This window comes from Drosophila subpulchrella, unplaced genomic scaffold (genome assembly GCF_014743375.2).
Source record: "Drosophila subpulchrella strain 33 F10 #4 breed RU33 unplaced genomic scaffold, RU_Dsub_v1.1 Primary Assembly Seq402, whole genome shotgun sequence".
NCBI classification, from domain to species: domain Eukaryota; kingdom Metazoa; phylum Arthropoda; class Insecta; order Diptera; family Drosophilidae; genus Drosophila; species Drosophila subpulchrella.
In genome coordinates this window covers 37,501-51,418 of record NW_023665625.1, presented here as the reverse complement: position 1 = coordinate 51,418, position 13,918 = coordinate 37,501, and the positions used below count along the sequence as shown (strand labels likewise).

Sequence of the window (13,918 nt, the reverse complement as noted above, 5' to 3'; positions counted from 1 at the left end):
TATTTACTTGTTATACATTATTATGCCTTATAGGTATTATACCTATAAGCCATATCCATACGATTCACTTATATAAATATATGTATATTTTTCTATACATAATTTTTTTTTACTTTTGTATGGTTTTCTATGCATATCCATAGTTTATATGGATATGCTTGGCGTTCTATATAGTATTGACAAATTCATATGCATAACATAAGTTTTGACCAATACGAGGAGGGGCCCGCCAACGACCACCTCCCTATAGTAGTTTTTTACCCCACGCACTATTGCGTGCCTGTTTACAGTACTAGTGCCAGCTATCACTAGGTTTATATATCGTGTTTCAGTGATATATGGGTAAATTCTACCATTTATTCTTATGTATATGGCATTTCTATGCCATATTTATACAATCCATTCATATCTTAATGTATATTTATTATATTATACATTATTATGCCTTATAGGTATTATACCTATAAGCCATATCCATACGATTCATTCACTAGTGCCGCCCCTCACTAGGTTTATAATTGTTATATCATTGATATACAATTTATTTCTATATATATGGCATTTATATGCCATATCCATACAATGCATTCACATTTCAATGTATATTTACTTGTTATACATTATTATGCCTTATAGGTATTATACCTATAAGCCATATCCATACGATTCACTTATATAAATATATGTATATTTTTCTATACATAATTTTTTTTTACTTTTGTATGGATTTCTATGCATATCCATAGTTTATATGGATATGCTTGGCGTTCTATATAGTATTGACAAATTCATATGCATAACATAAGTTTTGACCAATACGAGGAGGGGCCCGCCAACGACCACCTCCCTATAGTAGTTTTTTACCCCACGCACTATTGCGTGCCTGTTTACAGTACTAGTGCCAGCTATCACTAGGTTTATATATCGTGTTTCAGTGATATATGGGTAAATTCTACCATTTATTCTTATGTATATGGCATTTCTATGCCATATTTATACAATCCATTCATATCTTAATGTATATTTATTATATTATACATTATTATGCCTTATAGGTATTATACCTATAAGCCATATCCATACGATTCATTCACTAGTGCCGCCCCTCACTAGGTTTATAATTGTTATATCATTGATATACAATTTATTTCTATATATATGGCATTTATATGCCATATCCATACAATGCATTCACATTTCAATGTATATTTACTTGTTATACATTATTATGCCTTATAGGTATTATACCTATAAGCCATATCCATACGATTCACTTATATAAATATATGTATATTTTTCTATACATAATTTTTTTTTACTTTTGTATGGTTTTCTATGCATATCCATAGTTTATATGGATATGCTTGGCGTTCTATATAGTATTGACAAATTCATATGCATAACATAAGTTTTGACCAATACGAGGAGGGGCCCGCCAACGACCACCTCCCTATAGTAGTTTTTTACCCCACGCACTATTGCGTGCCTGTTTACAGTACTAGTGCCAGCTATCACTAGGTTTATATATCGTGTTTCAGTGATATATGGGTAAATTCTACCATTTATTCTTATGTATATGGCATTTCTATGCCATATTTATACAATCCATTCATATCTTAATGTATATTTATTATATTATACATTATTATGCCTTATAGGTATTATACCTATAAGCCATATCCATACGATTCATTCACTAGTGCCGCCCCTCACTAGGTTTATAATTGTTATATCATTGATATACAATTTATTTCTATATATATGGCATTTATATGCCATATCCATACAATGCATTCACATTTCAATGTATATTTACTTGTTATACATTATTATGCCTTATAGGTATTATACCTATAAGCCATATCCATACGATTCACTTATATAAATATATGTATATTTTTCTATACATAATTTTTTTTTACTTTTGTATGGTTTTCTATGCATATCCATAGTTTATATGGATATGCTTGGCGTTCTATATAGTATTGACAAATTCATATGCATAACATAAGTTTTGACCAATACGAGGAGGGGCCCGCCAACGACCACCTCCCTATAGTAGTTTTTTACCCCACGCACTATTGCGTGCCTGTTTACAGTACTAGTGCCAGCTATCACTAGGTTTATATATCGTGTTTCAGTGATATATGGGTAAATTCTACCATTTATTCTTATGTATATGGCATTTCTATGCCATATTTATACAATCCATTCATATCTTAATGTATATTTATTATATTATACATTATTATGCCTTATAGGTATTATACCTATAAGCCATATCCATACGATTCATTCACTAGTGCCGCCCCTCACTAGGTTTATAATTGTTATATCATTGATATACAATTTATTTCTATATATATGGCATTTATATGCCATATCCATACAATGCATTCACATTTCAATGTATATTTACTTGTTATACATTATTATGCCTTATAGGTATTATACCTATAAGCCATATCCATACGATTCACTTATATAAATATATGTATATTTTTCTATACATAATTTTTTTTTACTTTTGTATGGATTTCTATGCATATCCATAGTTTATATGGATATGCTTGGCGTTCTATATAGTATTGACAAATTCATATGCATAACATAAGTTTTGACCAATACGAGGAGGGGCCCGCCAACGACCACCTCCCTATAGTAGTTTTTTACCCCACGCACTATTGCGTGCCTGTTTACAGTACTAGTGCCAGCTATCACTAGGTTTATATATCGTGTTTCAGTGATATATGGGTAAATTCTACCATTTATTCTTATGTATATGGCATTTCTATGCCATATTTATACAATCCATTCATATCTTAATGTATATTTATTATATTATACATTATTATGCCTTATAGGTATTATACCTATAAGCCATATCCATACGATTCATTCACTAGTGCCGCCCCTCACTAGGTTTATAATTGTTATATCATTGATATACAATTTATTTCTATATATATGGCATTTATATGCCATATCCATACAATGCATTCACATTTCAATGTATATTTACTTGTTATACATTATTATGCCTTATAGGTATTATACCTATAAGCCATATCCATACGATTCACTTATATAAATATATGTATATTTTTCTATACATAATTTTTTTTTACTTTTGTATGGATTTCTATGCATATCCATAGTTTATATGGATATGCTTGGCGTTCTATATAGTATTGACAAATTCATATGCATAACATAAGTTTTGACCAATACGAGGAGGGGCCCGCCAACGACCACCTCCCTATAGTAGTTTTTTACCCCACGCACTATTGCGTGCATGTTTACAGTACTAGTGCCAGCTATCATTAGGTTTATATATCGTGTTTCAGTGATATATGGGTAAATTCTACCATTTATTCTTATGTATGTATATGGCATTTCTATGCCATATTTATATAATTCATTCATATCTTAATTTATATTTATTATATTATACATTATTATGCCTTATAGGTATTATACCTATAAGCCATATCCATACGATTCATATACTAGTGCAGCCCCTCACTAGGTTTATATATCTCATTTTAATTATATATTGGTAAATTCTATTATTTATTCTTGTGTATATGGCACTTATATGCCGCCATATCTATAAAAATGCATTTATATTTCAATGTATATTTTCTATATTATACATTATTATGCCTTAAAAAGTTATTATACCTACCATAAGGCGATATCCATACGATTCATTTATATAAAAGATATATGTATAATTTTCTATACATAATTTTTTTTTATGAATATATGGGTTTCCTAAGCATATCCATATAATACATTTAGTTTTATATGGATTAGATTGGTCTTCTTTATTGTATTGCCAAACTCATATTGATAAAATAAGTTTTGAACAATAAGAGGATCAGCCGCCAACCAACCAACCACTGCTACCATTGGAGGAACATATACTTACTTTTTATATGTCCTCTTACTTGAATGGTCCTCTCTTTACTTGAAAATTTCATTACCATAGGAATCTATTTATACATGGAATATGATTTCCACTACTTTTTCGCGTCACTAATAATTAATATGACGATACAGACTTGCTACCATAACATAAGTCTTGAACAATAATAGGAGCAGCCGCCAACCAACCACCAACCAACCAACCACTGCTACCATTGATAGTAATTTTATATGTCCTCTTTAGTTGAATTTCAATACCATAGGAATATTTATACATGGAATATGTTTTGCCACTACTTTTTCGCGTCACTAATAATATGACGATACAGTCTTGCTACCATAACATAAGTTTTGAACAATAAGAGGAGCAGACACACCAACCAACCAACCGCGCTGCTACCATTATATATACTTATATTTATATAAGTCCTCTTTACTTGAATGGCCTCTTTACTTGAATTTCAATACCATAGGAATATTTATTTATACATGGAATATGTTTTGCCACTACTTTTTCGCGTCACTAATAATATGACGATATAGACTTGCTACCATAACATAAGTTTTGAACAATAAGAGGAGCAGACACCAACCAACCAACCGCTGCTACCATTGAATGAACCATATATACAAACTTTTATATATGTCCTCTTTACTTGAATTTTAATACCATAGGAATATTTATACATGGAATATGTTTGCCACTTTATCATCGCGTCACTAATAAGATGACGATACATTTTGTTTGTTCAATATTTACTTATATATTGATGTTTCCAATTTAGGTCTTTTATATTTCTTCTTCCCTACCTTACACACCACAAACAAAGTGGCGTGCGATGCTGCAAGCAAGCATAATGATTATGCCCGCTTGCAACATCTTTATTATCGAATCATCAAGCAAAGGATAAGCTTCAGTGGATCGCAGTATGGCAGCTGCTCAACCACTTACAACACCTTGCCTGTTACAAAAGTCGTTTACAATTGATTCTAGGCTTTGTCATTGTATTAAATAATGCTTTTATATGTAACTAGCGCGGCATCAGGTGATCAAAGATCCTCCCAATTTACTATGTTACAAATTACATTGGCATCACATCCATTGTCGTTTATAAAGTAAATTATAAACTTTAAATGGTTTAGAAGCCATACAATGCAAATTGCCCCTTATTTATCATTGCAGTCCAGCACGGATACGACCTTAGAGGCGTTCAGGCATAATCCAACGGACGTAGCGTCATACCACTGTTCGCTCGAACAAGTATTGTGCCATTGGTCCGTACCTGCGGTTCCTCTCGTACTACGCAGGAATGCTGTCGCAACAACGTTTTGTCATTAGTAGGGTAAAACTAACCTGTCTCACGACGGTCTAAACCCAGCTCACGTTCCCTTGCATGGGTGAACAATCCAACGCTTGGTGAATTTTGCTTCACAATGATAGGAAGAGCCGACATCGAAGGATCAAAAAGCGACGTCGCTATGAACGCTTGGCCGCCACAAGCCAGTTATCCCTATGGTAACTTTTCTGACACCTCTTGTTAAAAACTCTTTAAACCAAAAGGATCGATAGGCCGAGCTTTTGCTGTCCCTGTGTGTACTGAACACCGAGATCAAGTCAGCATTTGCCCTTTTGCTCTATGTGTGGTTTCTGTCCGCACTGAGCTGGCCTTGGGACACCTCCGTTATTATTTGAGAGATGTACCGCCCCAGTCAAACTCCCTACCTGGCAATGTCCTTGAATTGGATCATACCTGAGTAATTGGAGTTATACCAAATTTTCAAATCAAAAATACATAAATGCACCGTTTTATTAAAGAATTTGTTTGCGATTATATAACAAACTCGTGATACTTTGATCAAGAAGCTTGCATCAAAACCCAATACCATAAGATATAATAAATATATCCGTATAATGGCTAGGAAATGATACACGTTCCATTTAATCAAGTAAGTAAGGAAACAATAAGAGTAGTGGTATTTCATTGGCGATACCAAACCGAAGTCTAATATCTCCCACTTATTCTACACCTCTTATGTCTCCTTACACTGCCAGATTAGAGTCAAGCTCAAAAGGGTCTTCTTTCCCCGCTAATTATTCCAAGCCCGTTCCCTTGGCTGTGGTTTCGCTAGATAGTAGATAGGGACAGTAGGAATCGGATCCCTCCGCTTTTATTTAACGTGGCATGTTCCGCAATGAAGGGATTACAACCACGGCATTCTAATATACCCACAAGTGAGTACATAATGCACGGGTCTAGATTAAGCGCCAAACCAACGCCCCGGACTAGAAGCTATAGCTATATACATAGCAACCACCCCAGTAGCAATTCGAGTGCTTACTTGTCGGGCAAGCACTCCCCCTTGCGTAGGGGCGAGATCTATCTAAAATCTCTACCGTTCTGTGGGTCACGGCACCCGAGTTGTATAACGCAACATCCACGTCGAGCCCGAGGACTCTACCCGCGATATAGGTGTCAACCACAGCCACCACGATACTCCCACAAGGGGGCCAACCTCAATGAGCAGCCTTGGAGCTGCTCAACCCGTGGTACCGAAATTACAGGCTCGGTGAGCCTCACCCCTTCAGCTCCGACAAGCTCGGATGGGGCAACCATTTGCCATATTAGTCGCCTCCTACGACAAGCTATGACAGGCTGTGGCAGAATTCTTCGCCGCTACCACACGGCAAGGGTTTTGGACTAAAAGTCCCTCCTCCTGCGGAACGCTTCGTCAGCAAACGTGTTGAGTCGTCGAGTCCTGTCCTCATCCTCCAGAATCCTTCCAAACGTCCAGTTTTCACCATCTCGCTGCACTCCAAGTCCATCAAGGTCGCGCAAATCTGCATAGAGGGGGCAGTCACACAAGACGTGCTGCCAATCCTCAACTGGATCGCCACATGAGCATGCGGCAGAGTCCGAGAGCGCTCTATTATGCAGAAATGCGTTTAACGATCCGTGTCCAGTGATCAGGAATCCGGTGCGCATCGGAAATCCGAAGTGTGGATTCCGAAATGCCAGAGTGACATCTGGGATGAACTTGTAGGTCACCCGTCCAGATGCATCTACGTCATCCCATCTGTCCTGCCATCTGTGCAGTAAGCACTGCTCCATACGCACCATCTTCTCTTCCCAGCTCAGACTCGTGAGGTCTTCGCCATACAGCAGATCGTATTCCTCCAGCGGGTATCCACGCTTTAGTTTGTATTTAACTGCCATTTGCATGGCAGCTAAATCAAACGGGGGAACGCCAGCAAGAACCTGCAGTGCCGCAGTGGACACTGTTCGGCATACCGGAAGGCTTCCCATAAGGATTAGCCTCTGGCAAGCAAGGAGTCGCCTCTTGGCCACAACTTGCTGCGTCGTAGTGACATACCATACCGAGGCACCAAATAGCGCACAGGGCACCATGAGTCCGGCATAGATGGTCCGCCTGGCTCGAGGACTGAAACCCCAGTCTACTCGAAGCACACGCGCCAATGCTGCAACGACTCCAGCCATACGCTGTCGAAGGTTCCCGACGTGCTCGAGGAATCTCAAGCCTTCGCTGACTGTGATGCCAAGGTACCGGCAGCTGCTTACATACGGCAAGTTTGCTCCAGCAAATTTTACCGCAGGGGGGCGACTTGGTACACGCGAAGGGCCACGCGTAAAGTGTTCGCTTCCTTTAAGCAGCATAATTACCGTCTTACTGGTGGAAACGGCAACGCCGACTTCCATCCCCCACGTTTCAACGATGGACATTAGTTGCGCTCCTTTTGTCTCCAGCGCGAGTCGGGAGTTTCCCTCGACGAGAAGCAGCAAATCATCCGCATACGCACTCAGTGTGCAGTACGACTCAAGGCGCCGGATCAGTACATCCATCAGCAGATCCCAAATGAATGGGCCGCTGATTGACCCCTGCGGACAGCCTCTAGTTACGGGGACATCAACTTCCTCGTAACTGCTTCGGATGACTGCTCTTCTGCCTGAGAAGAAGCTCTGCCACAAGCCCATCTCTCGGCATCCCAACTCCGCCAGTCGGCGCAGTGCAGCACTCCATTCCACATTGTCGAAGGCTCCCTTGAAGTCCACGAAAATGCCGAGCACGTATTTCGCCGGGCTGGCGTGAATACTGCTCTTCACGTGCATCCAAGCATCCTCCACACAACGTCCTTGGCGAAAACCGAACTGCCACCTGCAGCCTTCCGGAAGAACTTCTCTCACACGATCTACCATGATGGCCTCCAGCACCTTTCCGAAAACCGGAAGCAGGCAAATGCCGCGGTACGACGATGGCTCACACCTGTCCTTGTCGGGTCCCTTGAGCAGAGCTACCACACGAGGGCATTTCCACTCAGCAGGGAAGTACCCCGACCGGATGCAGCTGGAATACATCGCCGTAAGATGCTGAGGTATGGCGCGCCACACAGCCTTGCAAATCGTACCGTTGATGCCGTCCATGCCAGGCGAGCGTTTGCTCTTCAACCTAGCGACACAAGCACCAACCTCAGAAACTTCCAGGGGCGGTGGGAATTCCTCCGCTGAGGCAATCGGTGCATCGGACTCCGCAACTGGGAAAAAGTTGCGGAGGAGCACACGCGCACAGTCACTCCAGTTGGTGACTAGCTCGCCATTTACGCGAAGGCACCCAATCTCCGTCCGTTTCTTGCGACCTCGGCACATCTTGTAGACGCGCCCCCAGGGATCGTGTGAATTTTCTCCCACGAAGCGTCTCCAGCTGTCCTCCTTCGTCCTCAGGATGAGCTTCTTGTAGGCGGCCGAGGTAAGTCTCAGCTCGCGCACAATAAGCTCGGCCACGTCGTCATGGCGACGACGTCTGGCATCCTGAAGTCGGCGCCTAAGTCTCCTGACTTCGCGGCGCATCGCACTAAGGTCAGCGGTCCACCAACCTGGTCTCGATCTCGGCGATCCTGCAGTCCTCCTACCCAGAACAAGGTCGCACACTTCGTGGACGATCCTGCGAAGGGTAGAGGCTTGTTGGTCCAGCGGCGATTCTGAGAAGTCTTCCGGAAGTTCGGTTGCCCTACTCACCATTTCCTGCTCGAACAACCGCCAACGTGCATTGGAGAAGTTCCAGGACGGCACCGGAGCTAGGCTCTCAACGGCTGTATCGGTCGTTGGGTTGGCCACAACAGTAACGATGTTGTGGTCACTCAACTCCCAATCGTCCACTCTCCACTCGTATGTGGCTAGCATAGATCCTGCAGCGTTGGCGATCGTCACGTCGATGTCGCTCCGTCCGTTGCTGGACTCGAACGTGTACACCGAACTTGGCTGGTTTAGAACCACGGCTTCCTTCTCCACAATCCACTGAGACAGCAGCTCACCCCGATTATAGTTTGCAAGTCCCTCAGCGTGAGGAGGGAGCTTGCTAAACCACATGGGGGATGCTGCGTTCGCATCAAGGCCAAGGATTGCGGGGGTTCTGCTGGCCAGCAGCAGGACCGCATCCAAGTACGCGAGGTACGGTGGTAAATCGGCATCAAACTGACAATATGCGGAGCATAGAAAGATTAAGCCAAATCTTCCTTTTATGCTCACACATACGCCGTACTCCGTGGTGAGGGGCTCCACTTGCATGCAGGTGACATCCTGGTGATTAACTAGGATGGCCGCCTTTCCTCCTCGATCGGTAAAACTCCTTATACCGTCAGGCAGCTCATCCATCCTCCCGTCGTTCACATATGGCTCCTGGACCAGTGCGAACAGGCTCTTGCTCTCTCGCAATCGGACTCCGAGCTCGATGGTAGCAGCTCGTCCTTTGCCACAATTTGCTTGGATGAAGCTATACATTTTTAATGTCTAGCATTCACCCGCGCCAGCACCGCCGCATACACAGGGCACCCGGGGGACAGCATATGGTGCGCCGATGGGTAGCCCTTGAAGCGGCAATTCCGGCAGTCCACCGGATTGGTGCAGCCTCGCGCATTGTGGCCAGTCTGTCCGCACTGTCGGCAGACCTTGTCGCTCTCCTTCATCCTGCAACTGGCCACCTTGTGGTCGAAAACCGACGCACCTATGGCACGCATAAGTGCGCACCAAGGCCCGGCAGTTATATGCAAACCACCCTATGTAGGCTTTTCCTCCGTCCAGGACATCAAGTGCCGTCGCGTCGACCTCTAGCGTCACGTTGACCGTGGCGCCATTAGCCTGCGACCAGGGCTTTTCGAGCCGCACCGTCCTCTTGAATTGTGCCAGGTCCATCTTGTCCTCGAAGTTGTTTTTATACAACTCCGTCATGAAGTCCTCGGGCGTGTGCGCAGTGTCGACGTTGCTCACTACAACCTTTGGCTTAAGTTCCGGGGTCTGCTTAATTTCAAGTCCGGCCTCGCCGAACTTCTTGTTAGCCATCACGCGCTTAAGCTCACTGGACGACGGGGTACGTATAACCGCACCGCCACGCGCCAATCCCCTGACTTCATGGAGTCGGACTCCTAGTGCAGGAGCGATTTCTTTCCGCACCTTCTCCGCCAGCTGCTTGCCCGAGATGGTCGGGTCTGGGCTGTGCACGACTGCCGACCAGGTCTCCCGCGGCTTTCGCGGCATCGGGATCGGCGTGGCAGAAGGCACTGGCAAGCTGGGGTACGCAACTGCATACGACGGCTGGTTAGCAACAGCGACTGGTCGCTGAGCTGGCGGCGGTGGCGTCTTCTTGCACTGCTTGTAGCGATCATCGAGGATGGCATTCCTAATAAGCAGCGACGAGATCAAGCCGTCGTACCTCGTTGCGACTTTCATAATCTCCGTCTGGAGTTTTGCAGACACTATATTCACAATGAGCCCTAGCAGCTCATCCCTGATCGCAGTCGACTCTTCTGCGACGCGGCACGATCCTTGCTTCACGATCTCCATGGAGCAGTGCGACGAGCGAACAACGGGAGGGGGAGAGGGGACTACGACCTCAACTCCAACGGCGACTTTTGCTGCAGCGGCTGATGTCGAGGCTTCAGCGGCGTCGGCAGCGGCAGCAGCAGCGGCAGCGGCAGCAGCAGTAGCAGCTGCAGCTACTACAGCAGCAGTGGGGGCGGCGGCAGCGGGAGCGGGCGGCGGCGGCATCTCCAGAGAAGAGAGCGTCTCCTCTACAAGGGGCTCTGGCCCGCCTCCAACTCCATCCACGGCAACAATCTTTGCCTGCGAGGCGTCCCTTGCGGCAGCACCTCGTCCACGCTTCCCCTTCGGGCGGCCTTTTCGTCCAACATTGACGCTACCTCGACTGCTGGCAGATTCGCTGCCCGAGCATCCGCCCTCCGTCTCCATCGGAGATGGAGCCATCGCCCACCTACCCTCTAAACTTTTTCTCGAGCAAGCTCACTTACCCGATAAGAAAGCTTAGGCGGTACCGCACAGCTGACGCGCGAGAGGAATCACGCGAGAGGGAACACCTGACGCCAAACGCTCTCGCGAAAGCTCTCTCACGAAAGCGCTCTCTCGAAAGCGCTCTCCAAGCACACGCGGCGCGCGCACGTGTGGAATTTTCCACAAAGGAAAAACTCCGATTACTCCGCTCACCGCTGACTTTTCCTAAATGTTTTTACACCACCGTACTCCTTTCGCAAAGGCACGAATTTTGACGCAAATTTTAACTTTGTACACCACGTACTTTCCGAGATATGACCGACTGATTGGGACCACGAAAAAACACACGTCCGTCGTTAATCCATTCATGCGCGTCACTAATTAGATGACGAGGCATTTGGCTACCTTAAGAGAGTCATAGTTACTCCCGCCGTTGACCCGCGCTTACTTGAATTTCTTCACTTTGACATTCAGAGCACTGGGCAGAAATCACATTGTGTCAACAACCCGCTAGGGCCATCACAATGCTTTGTTTTAATTAGACAGTCGGATTCCCCAAGTCCGTGCCAGTTCTGAATTGATTGTTAATTGATAATCGTTATAATTAATAAGAACTAATTGGTTTAACCCAATTAGTATTCTTAAAAATTTTAGCAAGAAAGTTCCACAATTGGCTACGTAACTAAACTATCCGGGGAACAAGTGACCAACATAAATGCCAGACACTCTATTTACCCAGAACGAGCACATAAACCATGTTATTGTTTCCCAATCAAGCCCGACTATCTCAATCTTCAGAGCCAATCCTTATCCCGAAGTTACGGATCTAATTTGCCGACTTCCCTTACCTACATTATTCTATCGACTAGAGACTCTTCACCTTGGAGACCAGCTGCGGATATTGGTACGGCCTGTTGAGAAGTTTGCGTGTCCCCACCATAAATTTTCAAGGTCCGAGGAGAAAATATCGACACAACAGTATATGTCATGCTCTTCTAGCCCATCTACCATATCTCTCTGCGAAAGACTTCCATGGTAGTACGGCTATAAAACAGAAAAGAAAACTCTTCCGATATCTCTCGACGGCTTCTTTATGGTCGTTCCTGTTGCCAGGATGAGCACGAGGCCCATATTTAATAACAAACGGATACTCAACAGGTTACGGAATTGGAACCGTATTCCCTTTCGTTCAAAATTATTCAAGTATATTAATTAGCTTGATTTATATAATATAATTATATTTGTATGGCATTTGTGTTTTACTTGAAAATTTTCGGCTTTCGCCTTGAACTTAGGACCGACTAACTCGTGATCAACCACTGTTCACACGAAACCCTTCTCCACTTCAGTCCTCCAAGGTCTCATTCGATTATTTGCTACTACCACCAAGATCTGTACCAATGGCAGCTCCATGCAGGCTTACGCCAAACACTTCTACGCATACCATTGTACCTTCCTACTCACTAAAGTTTCAAAATTTATATCACAAGTAATATAAATCATCTACTTTAGCGGTAATGTATAGGTATACAACTTAAGCGCCATCCATTTTAAGGGCTAGTTGCTTCGGCAGGTGAGTTGTTACACACTCCTTAGCGGATTTCGACTTCCATGATCACCGTCCTGCTGTTTTAAGCAACCAACGCCTTTCATGGTATCTGCATGAGTTGTTAATTTGGGCACCGTAACATTACGTTTGGTTCATCCCACAGCGCCAGTTCTGCTTACCAAAAGTGGCCCACTGGGCACATTATATCATAACCTTGAACTTCATATCAAGAAAGTTAAGGTTCTTACCCATTTAAAGTTTGAGAATAGGTTAAGATCGTTTCGACCCTAAGGCCTCTAATCATTCGCTTTACCAGATAAGATTATTTTATATAACATTAAAATGCACCAGCTATCCTGAGGGAAACTTCGGAAGGAACCAGCTACTAGATGGTTCGATTGGTCTTTCGCCCCTATACTCAATTCTGACAATCGATTTGCACGTCAGAACTGTTTCGGTCTTCCATCAGGGTTTCCCCTGACTTCAACCTGATCAAGTATAGTTCACCATCTTTCGGGTCACAGCATATATGCTCAAGGTACGTTCCAGTTAGAGGCATAAATAATATAAATATCATTATACATAACTATATAGAACGCCCCGGGATTGTGTTAATTAGCTATAATAGTTAAAAAACTAATCCCATTATTAGTCAAGTTAATTACGCTATTAGGTTTATATCCCAATAACTTGCACATATGTTAGACTCCTTGGTCCGTGTTTCAAGACGGGTCCCGAAGGTATCCTGAATCTTTCGCATTGTTAATCATACAAAGTGCATATAATAAACACAAAAATCAATGATAATTATGCCATTATATAATTCCGAAAAATTAACGCACTGTATTCATATAAATCTATCAGCACTTTATCAAATTAATAACATTTATTCTGTGTTAAAATGCAAGCAAATTAATTTGAATAAACTATAAGTTATATTTTATGATAAATTTTGTATGCTAATAGATTACAATGTCCTTATATGGAAAAAATGCACACTATTATCATAATATTGTTTAAATATTACAATTTTAATGATGAATTTTCCATAACGGATATTCAGGTTCATCGGGCTTAACCTCTAAGCAGTTTCACGTACTGTTTAACTCTCTATTCAGAGTTCTTTTCAACTTTCCCTCACGGT

At 42.9% G+C, this 13,918-nt stretch overlaps 1 pseudogene; it reads right to left on the bottom strand.

Annotated features, from left to right (window-relative positions):
* Nucleotides 1–4,818: 4,818 nt before the first annotated feature.
* Nucleotides 4,819–13,918, bottom strand: part of LOC119562234 — a 9,467-nt pseudogene continuing 367 nt past the window's right edge.